Source organism: Pagrus pagrus (assembly GCF_965226575.1).
Source record: "Pagrus pagrus genome assembly, chromosome: 20".
NCBI classification, from domain to species: Eukaryota; Metazoa; Chordata; class Actinopteri; order Spariformes; family Sparidae; genus Pagrus; species Pagrus pagrus.
In genome coordinates, this window is record NC_140207.1 from 9,161,787 (window position 1) to 9,180,785 (window position 18,999).

Here is an 18,999-nt window from a genome sequence, read left to right on the forward strand (position 1 = left end):
AGAGGAAGCTTAATTAGATGTCTTAAACGCCTGGTGTAATTCTGACAGGATTTGCTCCAAGAATTTATTGTGTGGCTTGCGACCAAATGCAACATGTTTTTTCATCAAACTGTGAAGTGATGATGCCTTGAAATCGGCTGGCATTTGGGAACGCGAGAGACTCCAAAAGGAATGCCAACACTTAAAGGACGAGTATAGTCAAAATCGCTGAATGAAGTTTAAGGCCTGAAGGAAATCTGCAATTTATCACAGCCTCAAAATATCCTCCAAAATATGCATGATCTTCCCTTTTCCACGACGCATTCTCCACACTTTACCTGTTCATATCAGCCAAACGTTAATGACTAATGGTTTAATGGCGCACACGGAGCAGAACCACTTTGGTTTAATTCAAGTGACTGCATAAATAGCAACGATACAAGGTATAATGACTCACGCTTCAGTACATTTTGTTTGTCGCAACCTTCATATGAAGCAAATGAGCAAGAGGATTGCGTCTGCTACATGACACCCCTTCCCACTACACACAAACACACACACTCTGATTCCCCATACCTCCCCTCCTACACACCAAATCTTTATGACAGTGACTGCTCATCCCGCCGGCTGCCTCCTCGTCAACGCTGGCCCAGATTCCATCAGATTATACAAATGACATCATCAAGTGTGTTTGTTCTTGTGCATGCGTGGTTGTGTTTTGTCAGCACACTATCCATTGCTATGTGCATTCGTGTGTGATTTCAAAGCCGTCCAAAAAAAATCCTAACATTGTGAAAGCGTCATCTTATAACAAACAACAAAGACTTTTGACGCAACAAACCTTCAGCATGAACAGACTGGGTTTTATGACATTAAACAAACGCACAGTAGCTTCAGAGACACGGCTCGCGTGTCTGTCAACACAAGGAGTACATCTGTTGTTCTGCGGGCCAGTGAGCTTCAACCACCATACTGTATGTGCTTACATGCATCTCCGGTGCAAAGAGTCATCTAGAAGAGGGCATCCAGGCACTCTCACATGCAAAGAATGACCCCACTGTGCATCAGCAAACGGAGGTATCGTGACTCGGTTTGACTTCAGCCGTACTGAGGTGCTTCCTCCCCCCCTGCTGTGGTTGTGCATGTACGATGGATAAAAACATTTGATCAGGATTTATTGGTGCGTTTTAGTGAGTTGCAGTCTTATACACATGGAGAACAGATCAGATAAGAGTGCCTCTGTAGGATACAGTACATTGAATCATGGGCAATTCTGCTTTATTCAAAAATACCGCTCAAGTAACTGAAATGTTTTTACTCTTCGAAATTATGTCAATCTTGCATACTACTGCAGCCATCAGCCTAATCTTTTTGTACCCATTACAAACTTTATGCTCAAGGACCTCTCGTGGTTGGCAGTGATCCACAATTTTTAATTAACCATGTTCTTGACTGCTGAATCCGCACTCCTCACAACTACATTAGTCTACCCCGACACACCTTCAAATCCAAATCTATTTAGACCCACATGATCATTTCACTCCATCTCTTCTGGTCCCTGTAGGGAGGCCTTTTCACAATAACTACTTTTGTACATTTGTTGAATGATATAGTCCCAGAATAATTGCTATAAACACTATTGCTGTAATTTTAAGACCATTCTGTCCCACTGATATAATGATACTATAATAGTTATATAATAACACAACTACAGTATAATGCGAGTTCTGTGTTGGTGGCCACTTTTTTTAATGTTAAATGTTTTGAAGATAACCTGGCTGACCTGTCATATCTGGAGTTGGAAGGGATGATAGTGGAGTTACAGGTGAAAAGGCTCCCAAGCCAGTGACCGCAGTTCAAGACTGAGTTTCAACATTTGTAAGTGTGAAACCACTGAATATTTTTAAGAAGACCACAGATCAATTGTGTTTGTGGGGATGAAAAAAATGATATTTTAAGTAATAAGTGTTTGTGGCGACCGTAACAGGTATTTGACGCGGTGACATGATCTTTTCCTAACTAACCAAGTGATTTTTGCGCCTTAACCTAACCAGACATTAACAAAACATTGTCACAAGATAAAATAGAAATTTAAACCTAAAGAAGCAACATAAATAAATGTAGTTTCAACATATCCGTTGTTTGCAGAAATGTACATTGCCAACTTGGCAAACCACTGGATATTGTTGACGCAGGACGACAGTGTTTCAGCATTTGTAAGCGTGACATCACTGGACATCTTTAAGGAGACTTCAGGAACATTTCCAGTTGAGTGTTGGGCGACAATAGCGGATATTTTTTGACAAGACTTTGCGGTACTCCAGCTTTGTTTGGAGAAGGCAAAACAGGTATATTTGCTAAAACATGATGTTTTCTAACCTAACAAGGTGATTTTGATCTTGAGCCAAAACCTAACCAGACAACAAGCACAGCATTGTCACAACATAAAATATAAAATTAAACCGAAAGAAAACAAAAAGTTGCTACCTGAAGAAATGTAACAACATATTTATGGTTTGCAGAAACATACATCGCAAACATTTATTTGGGTTGATCTATGAACAATGGAATAATTTTCTGTATTTTTACAGCACATTTCTTCCATTAGAGGAAAGGAGAGCACAGGAGATGCCATTTACAAATGATATAGTACGTGAGCGGTGGCAGCAATCATTTAATTTTCGTCGGACTCTAAAAGCTTCTGTATAAACACAACAATCTGAACCGTTCCATAAAATATACGATAATTACAGCTGATAAATACCGTGAGAAAAGTGTTTGTTGGCAACATGGCGTCACGAAGATCTTTTCTCACTTAGCTTATTGAAGCCTGAGAAAATGCCCTGGCTTGTCACAGCTATCTAAAGCTATTGGCTAGTGATGACCCTGACTAAGCCATTTTCTGCTGCCTGTGCACTCCCCTCTCTCTATCTCTGCCAAAACCGCCAAGGAGATTTGGGTGTCCTCACAGATGCCAGTATTTCATGCTTTCGACACGCAGGCTTTCACTGTCTGTCTGCCTGGCAGTGTGGAAAGCATTTACGGAAGAAAAAAAACCTCAGCATCCTCTTCTCGACAACTTGCTAATTACGCTACAAAGGCTTCCTTGCTGTCTATAATGCATTAGATACATCGCATTCCAAAAAGGGAGAATACCATTAATTGATTTACTTTCTGATCTCAAATTAGGAAGTAAAATAGGTGCCTGTTTGCATTTTCCACTCGTTCGTCTCTTTTGATATGAAAACAAGGCAAGAATCTTGGAAAGGAGACCAGAAGTTTTTGAAGTATAATCCAGGCCAGAACCATTTTATCCACACTATAGAGTTCAAAGAAAAGCCTGTCTGAATGGAGACAGGGAAGTAAGTAAGACGGAAATGAATATTCAATTACTTTGGAGAGACAACAACGGACATGATGTCCTAAGATCCTCTCCTGTTGTCAGGGTGGCGAGCGGTTTGATCATTTCTATCTCAGCTATGCTATGTTGGACAATAACACAAAGGAGCTGATGGTAAACATCACACACAACTCGAGCAGAATCAAACCAAACTTTCATATGGAGGTCTTGTGTCTGTGATACCTTTCTGTAAATTTGCAAGGTGTCAAAGCCAGCTATGGTAACAAGCCAATAAAAATAACAGTTAATGCTCCAGTAAATTCAGCTTGGTTCCTTTTTGCAGGCTGCAAACTTTGTTGAGCTTATCAAGGAAACTAGCTCCTCAGATCTTTGCTGCACTGCCACGTTCATTAATCTATAAATGTTTAGTTTTGCTTTTGAATGTGTGTGTGTGTGAATGCGCGCGTGTGGGAACAGATGGAGTGTAGCGACACAGATAAAAGAGCATTGTGCTATGCATGAAGCATGAGACGCTGTCCGTGGTACTGAAGTCATCCTGCGCGCTGCACTGACTCGCGGCTTGGAGGACATTCATTCATCTTTCTCTCTCTTTCTCTTTCTCTCTCTGTCACACCCACCCACACAATAACTCACACACACACACACACACACACACACACATACACTCCATCACTTAGTTCCGGCCAAAAAGCATATTTTGATCCCCCTGCAAATCTGCTGTCCTGACTTCAATCCAAAACCACTTTTATTATGTATATCTAGATTATCTATACTAAAAATGGCATGTCCCTGAAAAGGCTCAGCGAGAATGCAGGCGTAAGTGGTGACCTGAAAAAGTGGCGACCAATGACAGCACGAGTAGCCAGCTAATTCCACAGCAGCCCCATCACTCAGCCCACAGGGCCAGACTGATGCCTGACCTCCAGCTGTCTGTCCATTTTGTGCTCAATTAGCAAAGAACTCTCTCCATCGCACATGTGCAAAGATCTCGGCGCTCGTGACCTTTTTCTTCCCCGCTAATTAAATTACTAATAAATCGAGACACTAAATTCTTCTGTCACAAAAGAGTGGGTGTGCAGGTCGAGAGAGGAGAAGAGCCAGAATGATGGAGGGGTCTGCTGATTCATTCCCCTCCTGGCCCGTGTGCAGGTGGAAAATTGGGAGCAGGGTGATATTCACTGTCACTCAGTTGCCAGGGCAATTTGAGCTTGTAAAGGGCCACAAGAGGATTTTTTTTTTAAAATGGCACTAGCGCTGGTCTCACACTTTAGGTTACAATTACTTTAAAAAAAAAAAAAAGAGGAGTAAAAAACAAAGTCTCCCCCAATCATCTTTTGTTACTTTATCAGGCTGAAAACACAAGCAAAATATGGACATGGCAACTATTTTCATTGCAGATTAATCCGTCTACAATTTTCTTGATTAATCGATCGGTTGTTTGGTCTATAAAATGTCAGAAAATGTTTGACAAATGGCGATTAGTGTTTCCCAAAACCCGAGATGGCATCCTCAAATATCTTTTGTCCACAACCCAAAGATATTCAGTTGACTGTCATAGAGGAGTAAAGAAAGCAGAAAGTATTCACATTTAAGAAGTTCGAATCAGAGAATTTAGACTTTTTAAATCAATGAATCAATAATAAAATGAAGTTGGCGACTGATTTCATAGTTGACATTTAATCAATTGATTGTTGTAACTTTATACATGACCTAGGGGTGTCGCGATATCACAATATCCACGATAATCATGATATTAAAAAAGAAAAATTGATATTTTCTTAATAATACACGAATGATAATATCCTGTGAATAATCCATGAAGATGTTAGGTCTTTTTTTTTTGCAGTCATGGTTACAAACTCTCCGTCCACCTCCCTACCTACGTATTTTGAAGGTAATTTATTTGCCAAAAAAGAGACAAAATGCGGTTAGCAACGTTAAAGATAGATTTGATTGCCACCTATTTTTTTTTCAACTTTCTATAGATATCATGATAATACAGTATTGTTATTGTGTATTCTTTTGCGTCAAATGCCTAACAGTTATCTAATGTGCATGACGCATGCACACCACAATTACATTGACTTACTTATTGGAGACTGTTATGTAGTTTGAGCCATTTTTCAAGTCTGTATGAAAGTTGTTTTTATACTCTACGGATATAAATGGACAGAAATTGCCTGGTAGAATAAACCCTAATACCTCTGACTTTGGTAGCTGACGGAAAAAAAAATTAAATGGAGGTGCAATCAAGATGATTGGCCATAAATAGAGCTCTGTCCGTCACTGTCCATCCATGCAGGTTATTAGATTTAGAAGAAGGTTGTTCCCTCTCATCTTCTCTCTCCCTCCCACCTCTTCCATGCCTGCCACCTTGGCACCGGTCGTGTTTTGGCTTTGTACCACAGATTCAGTCCCTCCCTACTCTGCATCCGCTCTTTCCCTTTTTTTTCCCTCTCCCTACAGCAAACATGGTGATTTATGGCTGAACTTAAAAACACCACACTAGGAGGCGCGTTTATTTTACGCCACACTTGGCGGTCGTGTTTTACAGACTGGTGTCATGAAATCAGGAAAAACAATGCTGATAACAGCCAGTTTGTTAGCTGGATCCTGTAATCCATGTAGACTTAATTTGACAAATGATTGTCTGGAGAGATAATCCAGGAATTAATGCAAACGTGACATTTGGTTTAGTTCCATTTGAATTATTGTTAATATTCAAAAAATGTGACTGATTAGGAAGCATTAAACCCAGACATATTGACTAAAGGTAGTACAAACTATGACAGGCTGTAGAAAATATGAAAGTATATTTGATATGTATAAAACCACTCTTCACATTACTTTTATGGCACAAAATCACTGACAATATTACACCAACATGGCAAAGAGCTACTCATGAATAATCCTCCGAACTGTAAACAAAACCTCAACTGCAATGAACCAAAACAAGGCCCTGCTATCGTCATACTGAATCCCATATTTGGTGTTTCTTTCACTTGTTTCTGTGCAACAAACAACCCTGAGCACCAGCACCGAGCATTCACTCATTCACACACTGACACACACATACAGTCGCCATCTGTCATGCTGTAACCTCCCCAAGCTCGCTTTCCCTCGCCGTCCTGCCGGGACACATGCTCACTAACGATTCCATAACTTTGTTACCACCTCATTATGGCGGTTAGTAAGCGCCGTAGCTAGATTTACCACTTTGTAATGGACTAGACTCATCTGCTTGACAGCCGTATTGATTCACCGCGCCGTGACGAACAGACCAGTTGAGACTGCGTGGTAGCAAAACTGACCTCCACCTGCTCTCGGGCTGTTGCCGTCATTGTGTCCATCTGCCTCTTCCCCTTCTACATCTGATCGTGTCGCAGTAGCAGTTACGGCTCGATATTTTTCTGAAATATGTTGCAACTTAAATAAAACATTTTCCACGGACAATGAAAGGCTGTCATGTACGACTCCACAGCTTTCTGATTTGAACCGGCTCCCAGTACACTCTGACTGATGTGTTTACACACATGCCTCTATAGTTTCACACCACCTGGGAAAAAAATATCATAGCAAAGTGACTTGCCAGGGAACGAAAACAAAAGCAGAAGCCAGGATTTGAAAAGACTGAAAGGAGCAGGGAATTTGTGCCAAACTGGCTCTGCAGCAGAGAACTCTCAGATGATGCAGCATGGGGAGATGATGCCCAAGTTGCTCTATGCAGTTATTATATAAGGCAAATGTGCATTGTCTTCAGGAGCTCACTGGAAGACCTGTGAAAGCAGTCTGTAATGGTTTCAGAGGAAGAAACCTTCTCATGTTGCCAAAGGGTTTCCTTTGAATGCAGCCAGAAATATTTCAGCGTTTGCAGCTGCTCTGCATGTTTATTTCAACCTTCTGGGAAACCTCTCACGGGGAGCGGCATCAAGGAGAAGAGGAGCCGATATGGAGCTCAGTGAGGACTGAGCTACTCATGCTGACTCGGGTGAAGTGGTAAGCTACTCGAGGTAGAGAACCAATCAGATTAGCGAGGGATAGAGTGAGTGATGTTGAAGTCGGGCAGAAGGGGTTAACTAGCATTCAAACTAGCCCGATGACCTTTTGGTAGAGAGATGACCAGTTGCTCTTTGGAGCAGATAATCCCTGGAAAAGCTGGTCTTACTGTCCGTACGATGGTCTCCTCCCCCACACAAACAGTCAATACTGCTGCTGCACATACAGCAGTATTTGTTAGTATTACGCCTCTGTTTATGGGAGGTCATGGCTCTGCTGATGTGCTGCACAATGCAGCCATAAAGGTCAGGACAGAAGTGACATATCATGTAGCTTCTTAGGGACAAAGATGAATAATTATCACCACATAATTCATGTATTTCACATAATGAAATGTTCTTTATACTTTAGATGGCTGTGGTGTTTTAAAGCCATTTTAACATCAACTCGTGTTCTCTGTGTGCTTCTTCTGCGCAGCTCTGCATGAGCCATCTCCTCCTTGTTCTCCTGCTCGCGTTGCCTCCTCAGTCATTGGCCCTTGTGCCTGATTTAGCCAGTGCCTTGGGCCTGCAGCAACTGGCGGTGGTATAGAGGGCCATGTAAATGTCACCGTCTCAGAGGCTGTGCTCTGCAGAGCGTGAAATGAAATCTGGCAGAGTTTTAGGGCCCTGCCTTTCCTCACATGGGCATTCCACAGTACATGGGCCCTATATAAAACTCCAGCGTATGTTATGATTACATCTGGACCCCCTCCTACACCACCACCTCTTTGCTATATCAATTATTTAAGTGTCAGGTCAACAGCAGTGCAGTCGTCTCCATGTGGGAATAATATTTTCCCAACACGATTAATGTTATTAGTTGAAAAACAGATTATTATTGCTGTCATGGGAAATTGGATAGCTTTGCTAATCCAAACTAATCCTATGGACCATGCGACCATATCAAGATTACTGCATGTTGTATGCATGTACTATATATGTATAAAAGGACAAGCACACTGCATGTATACGTTTATCTCAGCACTCAAATGTCAATCACATGACTTATGTTTTTGAAAGAATAATGGCTGCTGCTCTCTCACAACAGGAGGGGATAGAAGAGCTGCGGGCATTGTATGCTGGCACAGACGGACGATGAGTAGTTCAACATTTCACTGCGGGAAAAGTCTCCTGTAGGGTTTCCTCTACTGGGAAGATTGGCAGTACGCTTGAGGGGCTCTCTCTCAATTAAAGTCAAGAACGCGAGGGGGGATTTCAGTTCGGCGCTGACGCCATTTTGGATTCAAAACAAGTGTGTCAATACTCCCTGCTCAGTCAGCTCCGCTGCAGATCGTCTCTTACGGGCTCTTATTGTCAAAGACGGGATCAAAGTAAGCCCGTGTACTGACTGAGCATGTAAGGCTCGAGCAGGAGAAAAAAACTCAGCAGTTGATTAATCAGAATTCCTGCTCTGACATTGGGACCATCCTTCAAACTATTACTTTCTCTGAACTGACAGAGTCCTGTCAGCGTTTAGGCGAGCTCAATAAAAACCCCATATTACACTCTATTCAAAAGTGATGAGATCAATTAAAGGCTGTCATCACAAAATATCTACCCTTTAAAATACCCATTGTTCAAATTACCCTCTCTTGCTTATCGCCTCGATTCATCTTTCAGCCAGGCACTTAGAGTCTGGCACATGCGGACATTTACAAATAGGCTCTTCCATTCCATTTAGAGCTGTACCTTTTGCAGCTTATCTTGTGTAACGAGCTCTTAAATAAATCTCCCTGCTTTAAATAAACAGGAGCTGCGCTCACAAAGGCTTTCCTTGATGTTGGGTCACATGACAGTGCGGACCTCCCATGGAGACTGACTGGGAGGTGACACGTTAATTCCAGCGACTGTGTATGCTAAGCTGGAGGAGGCTTCATTTAAGAGACACTAATAAACAGGTAGATAATTGAAATCTGATGAGCTCAAATAAAACAGAAAACTCCCACATTCCATAAAAACCCTTAAAGAGATGTAAAACCTGGCCCTGAGGATCAATAATGTGCACCAGCTTTGTGGAACCGCACTTGCTTATGAGCTTTAAAATGGCTGAATGTGACTGTGATCGCGCGCTCTCTTGCTGCGTGACAGTGCCTGGCGACTCAGAGAGGAGTCAGTGCTGGCGAGATCTTCGTCATGCCCCTGATTCATCGTCGTCCTCCTTCTCCTGTCAGAGCCGCTGAGAGGCAGCCAGGCCAGCTGCTACGGGGCACTGCAGAAAGCTGTGGCGTGGAGGGATGCTGGCAGGTCAGGAGAAGCCCCACTCAGTCCTCCACTCAGCCAACCCTCACCGAACTGACACTATGAGCAACAAGCTGCTTCACAGTCCAGGCGAAAAAACACGATATGAGGAAAACCATGATGGAAACTGGAGTAAATGTGAATTTGATAGAATCTGTTTTCTGCAATCGCCATTCAATGTATTTCCATTCTGTTATCAACTCTCTATATAGTATTTTTCATTGTCAGTGGGAGAGTCTGCCATTCCCACGCATGAGGGATTCGCAGGGAACGACGCAGCATGTAATCCACCATTACTGTCTATTATTCTGTCTGATTGCTATCAGTACCGCTCGTCGCTGTTTATTTTCCTAACGCCATGTCAGAGCTGTATCAACTTGCTGCTAAAGCAAAACCCAGCATTTTGTACTGCCACTGCTTCACATTAAAAGCATTCAACTAGCGAGACACAGGGTGGCTTTAAGTGTGAAGCAGTCACAGCAAACTTAATGTATCTGGCACCAAGTTTTAATGCTGCGATCAGTTTTAAATATTGCAGGGAGTAATGGAAGAAGACGACAGTGCCAGCCACAAATTTTGAAATTTAATTAAAGAGGTTGTTTTTATCTCAGTGAGACTTCTACCACATTAAATAAAGTAAATAAAGGAGTATAAAGACTCAACTTGTAGGAAAAATCTGTATATATTGTATAATGTTTAATGTTTTTAATATAATATAATGTTTTTTCATTCTTATTTACAGCTCCACTGGACCAGGTTAAATCTCCAGCTTACATCTCCAGTTTACAACACTCAAGGAAGGTGTCCTTGAGTGCCCACCTGCTCTTCTTGACTAACAAGAAATCAAACCAAGAACCTGCTTACGAAAAAAGTCAGGCTGCAACTCACAATCATCTTAATTGTCGATTAATCAATCAGTTAGTTCTATAAAATGTCAGAAAATGGCAAAAAATGCAGATCAGTGTTTCCCAAAGCCCAAAATGATGCAATAATATGTGTTATTTTGTCAATAACCCAAAGATATTTAGTTTACTGCCACAGAGGAGCAAAGAAACCAGAAAATATTCACATTTAAAAATCTGGAATCAGAGAATTTAGACTTTTTTTTAAAGAAATTTCAAACCGAGGCAATCAATTTAATAGTTCACAACTTATCAATCAGCCGATTAATTGTTGCCGCTCTAGACAAAATGAATGCATCTCTCTTCTACTCAAAATTATCATTCAGTTTCGTAAATGCCAAAGTGGCTAAACTGAAATACAACTGAGGCAGTTCTCTTGCGTCTGGGCTGGATTGCAGAATCCCTCATCAGTGTCAGGGAATGGAGAAAATGTCACATTAATTTGTTATTACAGGATGTGACACCTGTGCTGCGTGGAGGTTAAATAGGTTGACATGGCACTGATTGTGGCCCGTTCCTTTTACGACGATCATCCCATCTAGACGGCTAACGTTTGATGATCGCCGGTGAAATAATTTATGTAGACGCCTCAGGAATGAGACACCTCTTTAAAGTGTTGGGATGGAAACAGAAGCTATTATCGTGTCTAGACAATTGTCACATTATGAAAGTCATGACTGTTCAACAACAAGCAATTCATGTTATAGAATGTTTTTGTCTGAAACTGCTTAGATTAAAAATAATACCTATGATCTGGTCCAAAATCTAATTCGAACGTGCTCTCGATAAAGAGCACACACACCACACATCAGGATTACCTTACGCTGTTACATGGATAGCATAATCTTTAGTTCTTCCTGCCAAAACACTCAGATCTTGTCAAAATCTTCTCAAAAGAGGCTTCTCGTCGCTGTCAGTCTACTTGACAAGCTATCAGTACTTTCCTAAACTTTCAGTCTCCTTCATATGCAAATGAGAGTCTGGCTTTACTGTGTACACATGCTAACAGACGATGGTACAAAGACATTAGCATACAACTCTGCCACTGGCTTTCCAGATCTGAGATTAGCCCATAACTGATGTTTGGAATTAGAGGAGAAAACCCTGTTTAGAAATAGGCATGATGCTTGTACACACATTAGCATATTGCCATTTCAGAGTCATGATTGCTTTATAAAGTGCCTTTCATAAGGTACATGCTCGAGAAATGTTTAATAAAAAAGCCATTCGAACAAGAATAAATGTCTACGACTCACATGCAGAGCTCCCTCAATCGAAGCAATGTGGGGCTACACTTAGCTGCAAGGAGCTGCTCACATGCAAAGAGTATGACATTGTAAGCGAGAAAAGTGAACACGGGAACCTTTTGTGGACAATCGTTTCAAAAGCAAGACTGCAATTTGACTTTGATGATATTTAATAAAGGTCGGAAATAGAGCTTCACTACATTGCATATGGGAATGCACCTGAGTCAGATCATTCCTGGCCAAAGTTTTGTTCGTCCTTGGAGGGAAGTTCAGTTCATCAAATACCAAAGCTATCAAAATGTGCTTCTAAGTTTGAGGGTGGATATGAATGCATCGCAAATTATGACAAGATCCAGATCTGAAGACTGGCCAAATGTAATGGCAGATGGTAGGTTTTTAAGTCTCTGCTAAGTAGATTCAAAGCAAGTTTAGAGGAGGGGATTGCAGGGTTTTTTACTTACATATGCCTATTTACTGTAGATTTCATTCATGACTAAGAGGCTCCTGTATTTGGGAGTATTTACCTATCTCAATCCCACTGTTAGCTGGGTCTCCCACTTTTTTCTATTTTTCTCACATTAACTTTAATTTATTTTCTTCTTTTGGTAATGTCTTCTGCATGATCCCGAAATCCTGTAAAGATCTACTTGTTCTTGTTTAGTTTAGTTTATTTATTTGACATAACAATAACATTGGTGCCGCAACATGCAAAAGCCCCAGATGCTCTGAGTGTTTATAGCTAGATGCTTATTTACAACACCTGTCCATGGGAGGCTGCATGGGAGGCAGACAGCTGGCAAGTATTTTTCCAAAAAAATCATTAAAAAGATGAGAATGCAAAAAGAAAGAAAGAAAGAAATAGATGTGATCAAGTCTACTGAATGTATAGTATCGTCAATCAGCAAGTAATCAAGATATATTACTTTTGTATTGTGATACTTGGATTCAGTTACTGACTACATTTTTAACAGGTAATTAGAAACTGTATCGGCATATATTTCTAAAGTCACCCTCCCAACCCTGCTTACACAGCACGTATAACAACAACAATGAAAAAGCATTTCGTAGCAGCTTCTTCGTTTCTCTCTGTTTCTCTCTCAATTTGCCGAGCACATAATAACTGTATGCTTGTTAATCTCTCTGTACATTTGGTTTGGCAAACTGAGAGCTATTCCCCACCGTCAGAGTTAATCTCCTTGGACTGTATGTGCATGTATATTTAGTCGACAAGCTTGAATCTGATTTATGGAATCCGGTCGGAAGGAGATGAAGCAACAATGTCCAATACTCATGTTACTGTATGTATTAATAATTACTTCTGTATAATTACACCAGGCTTTAAACTAAGCTACGCAGCCAAATCAACCTAAAATTAGGAAAGCAGTCAGCGTGCAGTTTGCATAACAGATAACTGACTGATCAGGCAGCTGGAAGCAGGTAAATCTTCCCTCAGGTGTACATCTGCATCTATGTGTGTGTCTCCATCATGGGAAATAACGTCTATACTTATTAGATTGGAAGCAATCCACTGCTGAACCAGGAGTCTGTGTTCAATCCAGTGTGAGCCACTAAACCACAAATGTGTTTCTCGCAGACATTATTGTTGGTATCAGTTCTGCAGATGACCACACACACCACCATACTTCATTTGAACCATCCAGAGAGGGAGAGAGTTATCTCTGGAATGACTTCTTCCAAGACGAGGTACTTGTTTGTCTACATTTCTCCATTCAACCACTCGCCGTCTGTTGAGAATATCAGAATATACAGCTATCGATAAGACTGTTTAAACAAGCCAGTCAGCCAGCGGTTTGTGTTCAGTATGGCAACAATAACGGGATGTGTGCACCACACACCAGTTCAGTAACACTTGAAAATTGCTTAGCATTCAGCAGCTGATTCCAGCACAGAAAGGGATATGCATCTTTACTGAGAGAGAGAGGGAGAGTGTACAGGCAGTCCTCCCCAGTGTCTGGCCGAAGGTCTCCCTGGTGGATTATGTTACCCAACAATGGCAGTGGCCTTTCACAGTCGGAGCATGCTCCAGTAGCTGGAAGGCATACAAACATGCCTCTCTTCCCCTTTCCCTCGCTCTCCCATCAGGATTGACATTGTCCCCTGGCAAATGCAGGTCTACAGTATGTCTTTATATTTACAAATGAGTGCCCCAGTTTCTGATGAAAGGCAAATAAAAAGCAGGCTATCACACCAAAGCATTTCAACAGAGCGGCCTGTGGCACGGACGGCATCACACACGTAGCGCGACCCAGTATCACTGCGTGCACACAAAGACAAAAAAGGTGAGAGCGCTGTGGCGGTTAGCATCGCCCCACTCATCACTCACATAACAAATAACACAACTACGCATCTACCTAATGTCTGATGAAGACCGGTGTTTGCCATTACAGCTGCCCTTCATGTCTGCAGGAACTCCTACAGTCTATGCCGCAGGCTTTCTCTGTCTGATGATATTGTTTTTCCACACACATTTAGAAACACAGCTTCTTACAGTCTATCGCATCACTATCTCATCTGTCATGCAACCCAGTCACGTCAGTCTGCTTGCACATAACACACAGGTGTGCAGGTGATCTATCCTATTAACTTCTATGGAGAGTCGATTAATAGTCGTTAGTTTATGTCAGTGGTTTCTAAAATTACGTTAGCTACTCTCTGTTAGCGAAGCGGAGAGACTCTCTGAGACCAGGCACTCGAGAAAAGTGTCCTTCACATAGAAATCCACAGTCCAGCAGCGTTAAAGAAAACAAATACATTGTGCACAGGCTTGTACAGGCATCCGAGAGAGTCAGGGAAGGTCTTATTTTTCATGTCACATTACAATCTGCTCATATATGACCGATAAAAAAGTGATTAATACATGTAGATTGCTGCAAATTGCTTCATAGAGCCCATTTAAAGCAAGTCAACGTTGACTTTTGGTTTCAGACAGGACACAGACACCAGTCTCCTGGGTAAAAGTCCTGACCTATCAATCAATGCCAACATCCACCCTAATTGGTCTTCCTCGCTCTTTATACTACGTAGCAGTTTTTATGGACACATCTGTTTTCCGCAGAAGTTATTGGGAAGGACTGGTGAATCACCTGCACGCACAATTTGACATTTGAAAGTCTAAAGTTGTTTTATTTGGATGCAGATTAAGGCAGCTGGTCAAGACAGAAGCATTGACAGAGAGATTAAACTATAACTATATAAACTGTGTTTATAAATGTTTGTAGAGAAACAATATCAACAGAGAGAGAGAGAGAGAGGGAGCCTGAGGCGCAGACTGTAGTAAGTCCTGCAGGCATGAAGGGAAGCTGTAATGGTAAACAACAGTCTTCATCAGACATTCAATAGATGTGACTAAAAAGCTGCTGCACAGACACAAATCCCTCAGCAGAACACTGTAATGTACTGCAAAGTGACATCATCAGTAACTGTAATGTACTTTACCTCATGCTTCAGTTGCAGAACAATATCTCGGTAATGGTTTCAACCCCCAAATAAATTATATTTGTCAGTGAAGTCAAAGGGACGGCTAAATGAACATGTGCTGCGATCGAGTTTAAATCCTTCGGAGCAGAAAGTGATTTTTTTTACAGCTTAAAACTCCTCAAAAGGCAGATAATCTCAGAGGAGCGGGATTAGTAAAAAAAAGTATTCGAGCACTGAGTCTATGTTCATTCAGCGTGAGTATCAATCTACCCGGGTACAGTGAGGCTTATTTCATCGACAGTGACACACACACACACACACACTCCTCACGAGGGCCTGTAGTCTTCAGTGAATACAGGCTTTATAAAGAACTTCAGCTCTCTCTAAACCTCACAGTGAGGTGCACAAGAACACGGTTCTCCACCGACTTCCTCGAGGTAGCTCACAGCTTGTTCTACCCCCCCAAAAAAAATAAAAAATAAAAAATCCACAGTAGAAATCAAATTGGCCTGCTCATGGCTCCCATACGGCCAATCTCAGCAGCTAAGTGCGCCGGAAAAGTGCGCAGGCTAAGATTACAGGACTAGTGCCGGAGTGCTTGAAGAGTTCCCTCAAGCCAAACTAGTAAGTGTTATTGGTGCGAGAGAGAGAGACAGAGAGAGATGCCTTGGAAACAGGAGATGTCCTGTTCTTCTCAGTGAACTACTGAAGACGTACTGGGACCGGACGGGGCTGTGCTCAGGAGAACAGTGCAGTGTAATTAAAATTCAACAAAGAAGAGAACACGGCCTGGAACTACGGCACATCAGAGAGCAGTGCTATAGCTGACTCATCATCGCTGTCATCCACGACCATCATTACGACACGATTGTGACTTCTGGCCCTTCCAAAATAAAACCTGAGGGGGACAAGTTACGAGTAACAGCTATGTCATCGCTGTGCATTGCAAAATCTTCTTTGCCGTCATCATCCCTTATTTTTATTGTAATCCCTCGGGGGTCTTAGAAAGCAATATTTGTGCCACTAGTAGTCTAAGCCTCCTTCTGCCCTTCAGGCTGCTCACATCTGATGGTCCTTTTTTTTAATTTCATTTTAATTTCAGGCTTCCATGGCTTCAAAGAGGAGCTCAAAACAGAACAGCAAACGCACAAATAAGGCCATTTGGACTGCCTGCGATGACACATTTGGATCCGGACAGCATTATCTGCATAATTACATGGCAAAGCCTGACTTGCTCGGTATGGAAGAAGAAGTGTGAAAAAATATAGAGAGATTTTTAAATATTCAACAGCCCCTCATCTCCTCTCCAAAGCATCCTTAATATTCCACTGGCAGCTTGTGGAAAGCGAGCGGTTGAGGTGGTGTTTACAGGTATTTTGTGGCGGAGCAGATCTCATCGCGTTTTAACGAAAGCGGCGCTGCTTAGCTCAGCAATAGCACGACAAAACAGGCAGGGGCTGGATAAGCCCTCGGCTAACTGATGGGAATAAGAAAGAGTCACAAAAGGAACTCAAGTCGGGTTATTCTTCTAATCTCTCCATCTGTGAGGTGAGTGAGACATATGAAAATGATGCAGGAGGAAGCTACTACAGCCGACAAAGACAAAAAGAAAGCTAATGAAGCCGAGGCGCGGGGTTGAGAGTTCAACACTCAGTCCATCATTATCTGACAGGCAATGAGAAAAAGGCAGCTAATGATCGCTCCAACAGTCGTATGAAGCCACTGCAGTCAGTCATTGGAGCGAGATGCAGAGGGTCTCTGATGGGGGGGTGGGGGGATGGGAAGGGGAGCAGCAGCATTAGATGCCGGGGCCTTGTGTTTAACGAGGAAAGTGTGCACTTTTACGGTTTAAGGAAGTGGCACAGGCACCGAAGGAAGATCAACAGATTGTGGGGACTGTTCGCTGCTTCTTTGAGATAAGAGGACGCGAAAAATGTCTGCCTTGCAGTGCCTTTCACTCGGAGCCGGCAAGGAAAAAGAAGATAAAGAGAAGAGAAGGGGAGTCATTAAATATGCCTCTTATTCTGCAGCGCATTAGCCAAATCTGGAGGATCAGTCGGTTCAGTCAATATTCACATTCCTGTATTATTTTCAGGAGGTTACCAACAGCTTTTCGATTGACCTCGTAGCCTTGATCCCTCACTATCGTCCTTGGATTTCGCTGCGAGTCAGAATAACAATTGGCTCGGCGCCCTCCTTCACACACATACAAACAGCAATAATTACAGAGCCTATTCCAGTAGCACATCATTTTCATCTACACCAGGAGCCATTAACGCAGCTTTATTCCGGTACGACCAACTGCTGTACGTCAGACAAGTGATCCATTCACACCGCAGCTGGAGTTAGTGTAGAGAGTAATTTACAGATGTAATGTTGCTCGCTGCTACTTGTGGCGCTGTTTTTAATGGCTGGGATCACACATTCGGTCTAGCAGGGGCAGTGCTGTCTGTGCAGAACCACATGCAACACAGAGCCAATTTCCAAAGGAGACTGGGTTGAACCCATAGAGCAGATTGACATGGCTGTAAGAGTAAGTGCCCCCCAGCAGCCATCAGTGGTCTACAGGCTGCAAGGCTTCAGAGTGTGGTCAGATAAACACCTCTGAGAGTGTGATATGATGGCACATGTTCTGCTGGTCATTACTGGACCCTGGTCCCACAAGTGGCAGCTCAGATTTGTCTTTTTTTAAAGCAATAGAGGAGGAAAATTCTGCATGTTATCCTCTTAAGACGCATTTGCAGACGTTGTTGCTTCCAGGCAGCATGAATAAGGCTGATTGGATATTTCATACCCTTTAGCCTCATGATCACTTACAGGGGGGACCACAGCAGGAGGGGGGATGCAGTCTATAAACTTTGCTAAAATTGAATTACATAATCTCCTTAAGTGTCTGGGATTATAAGAAAGTTATGGAAATGTCAAATCATGCAGACCCATCATCATGCACAACCTGACAACATGACACCCAGGGCTGCACAGTGAGGGAGGAGGGGGGGAGAAAAAGTGCCTGACGAAACATGTTTACATTGAAGAAATGCGTGTGTTTTGAGTGATGACAAGTGCAAATAAATCCCCGCTGCAGAATGAATGAAAAGGAGAAAAAACAATTTGCGCATTTGGCCCCTCTTACCTTGTCAACACAGGAGAGTGGCCGTCCGAGAATCGCCTCGGGAGTAAATCCTCTGAATTTTCCTCCGAAATCGCGTCGAAGAGCACAAGTAGGGGGGAGGTGATCATACAGGACGTCACTTGGATGGTAAGGTCCCACACACTGTACTATCTTCCTGTATCGCTCCCGTCTGTGGGCTGCAGAGGCATCACTGAACGTATGAAACAGCGCTTCACATGAGCGGAGGGAGGGAAAGTCCGACATGGAGTCTCACCGTGCGGATCCTCCTGCAGCGGCACCGGCACCCCCGGTCCAGACACTTTACATAATCCTGCACAACTGTCAGAAACAGACGAAACGTAAAGTCAATAACATTGGTAAGTGATGATGTGTATGTTCATTATTTGAGTATACGTTTTTTGTTGTTGTTAATAAAAGTCAGTTGTCCCAGGTGCGTTTAATTAATCAATAGTTAACTAGTAGCTGGAGGTTGGGCCTAAAGGCTAATGGCTAAAGGCTAGGCTAATAGCAACCAGGAATAGTCAGACCAATGTGTTTTTATCTGTGTATCAGAAAATATATATTAAAAAAATAAAACAATAAATACTTACTAGCATTTCTTTCACTCAACCATCTCAGCTAAGTGGACTTCAACTAGCTAAGGGCTAAAAAACGGCTCGTCTTA

The 18,999-nt window shown here is 42.3% G+C and overlaps 1 protein-coding gene across 4 annotated transcripts in view; it reads right to left on the reverse strand.

The window, feature by feature from the left end:
• The window catches only part of dlgap1b (discs, large homolog-associated protein 1b), a 98,293-nt gene extending 79,620 nt beyond the window's left edge, over positions 1-18,673 (reverse strand). For 3 of the 4 annotated variants that reach the window (XR_014621153.1, XM_084340274.1, XM_084340275.1), the window contains exon 1: positions 18,336-18,671. The gene's annotated coding sequence lies outside the window, so the exon portion shown is untranslated. Of the gene's footprint in view, positions 1-18,335 lie in introns of all 4 variants that reach the window. The other variant, XM_084340276.1, reaches the window with a different exon arrangement.
• Positions 18,674-18,999: the final 326 nt, after the last annotated feature.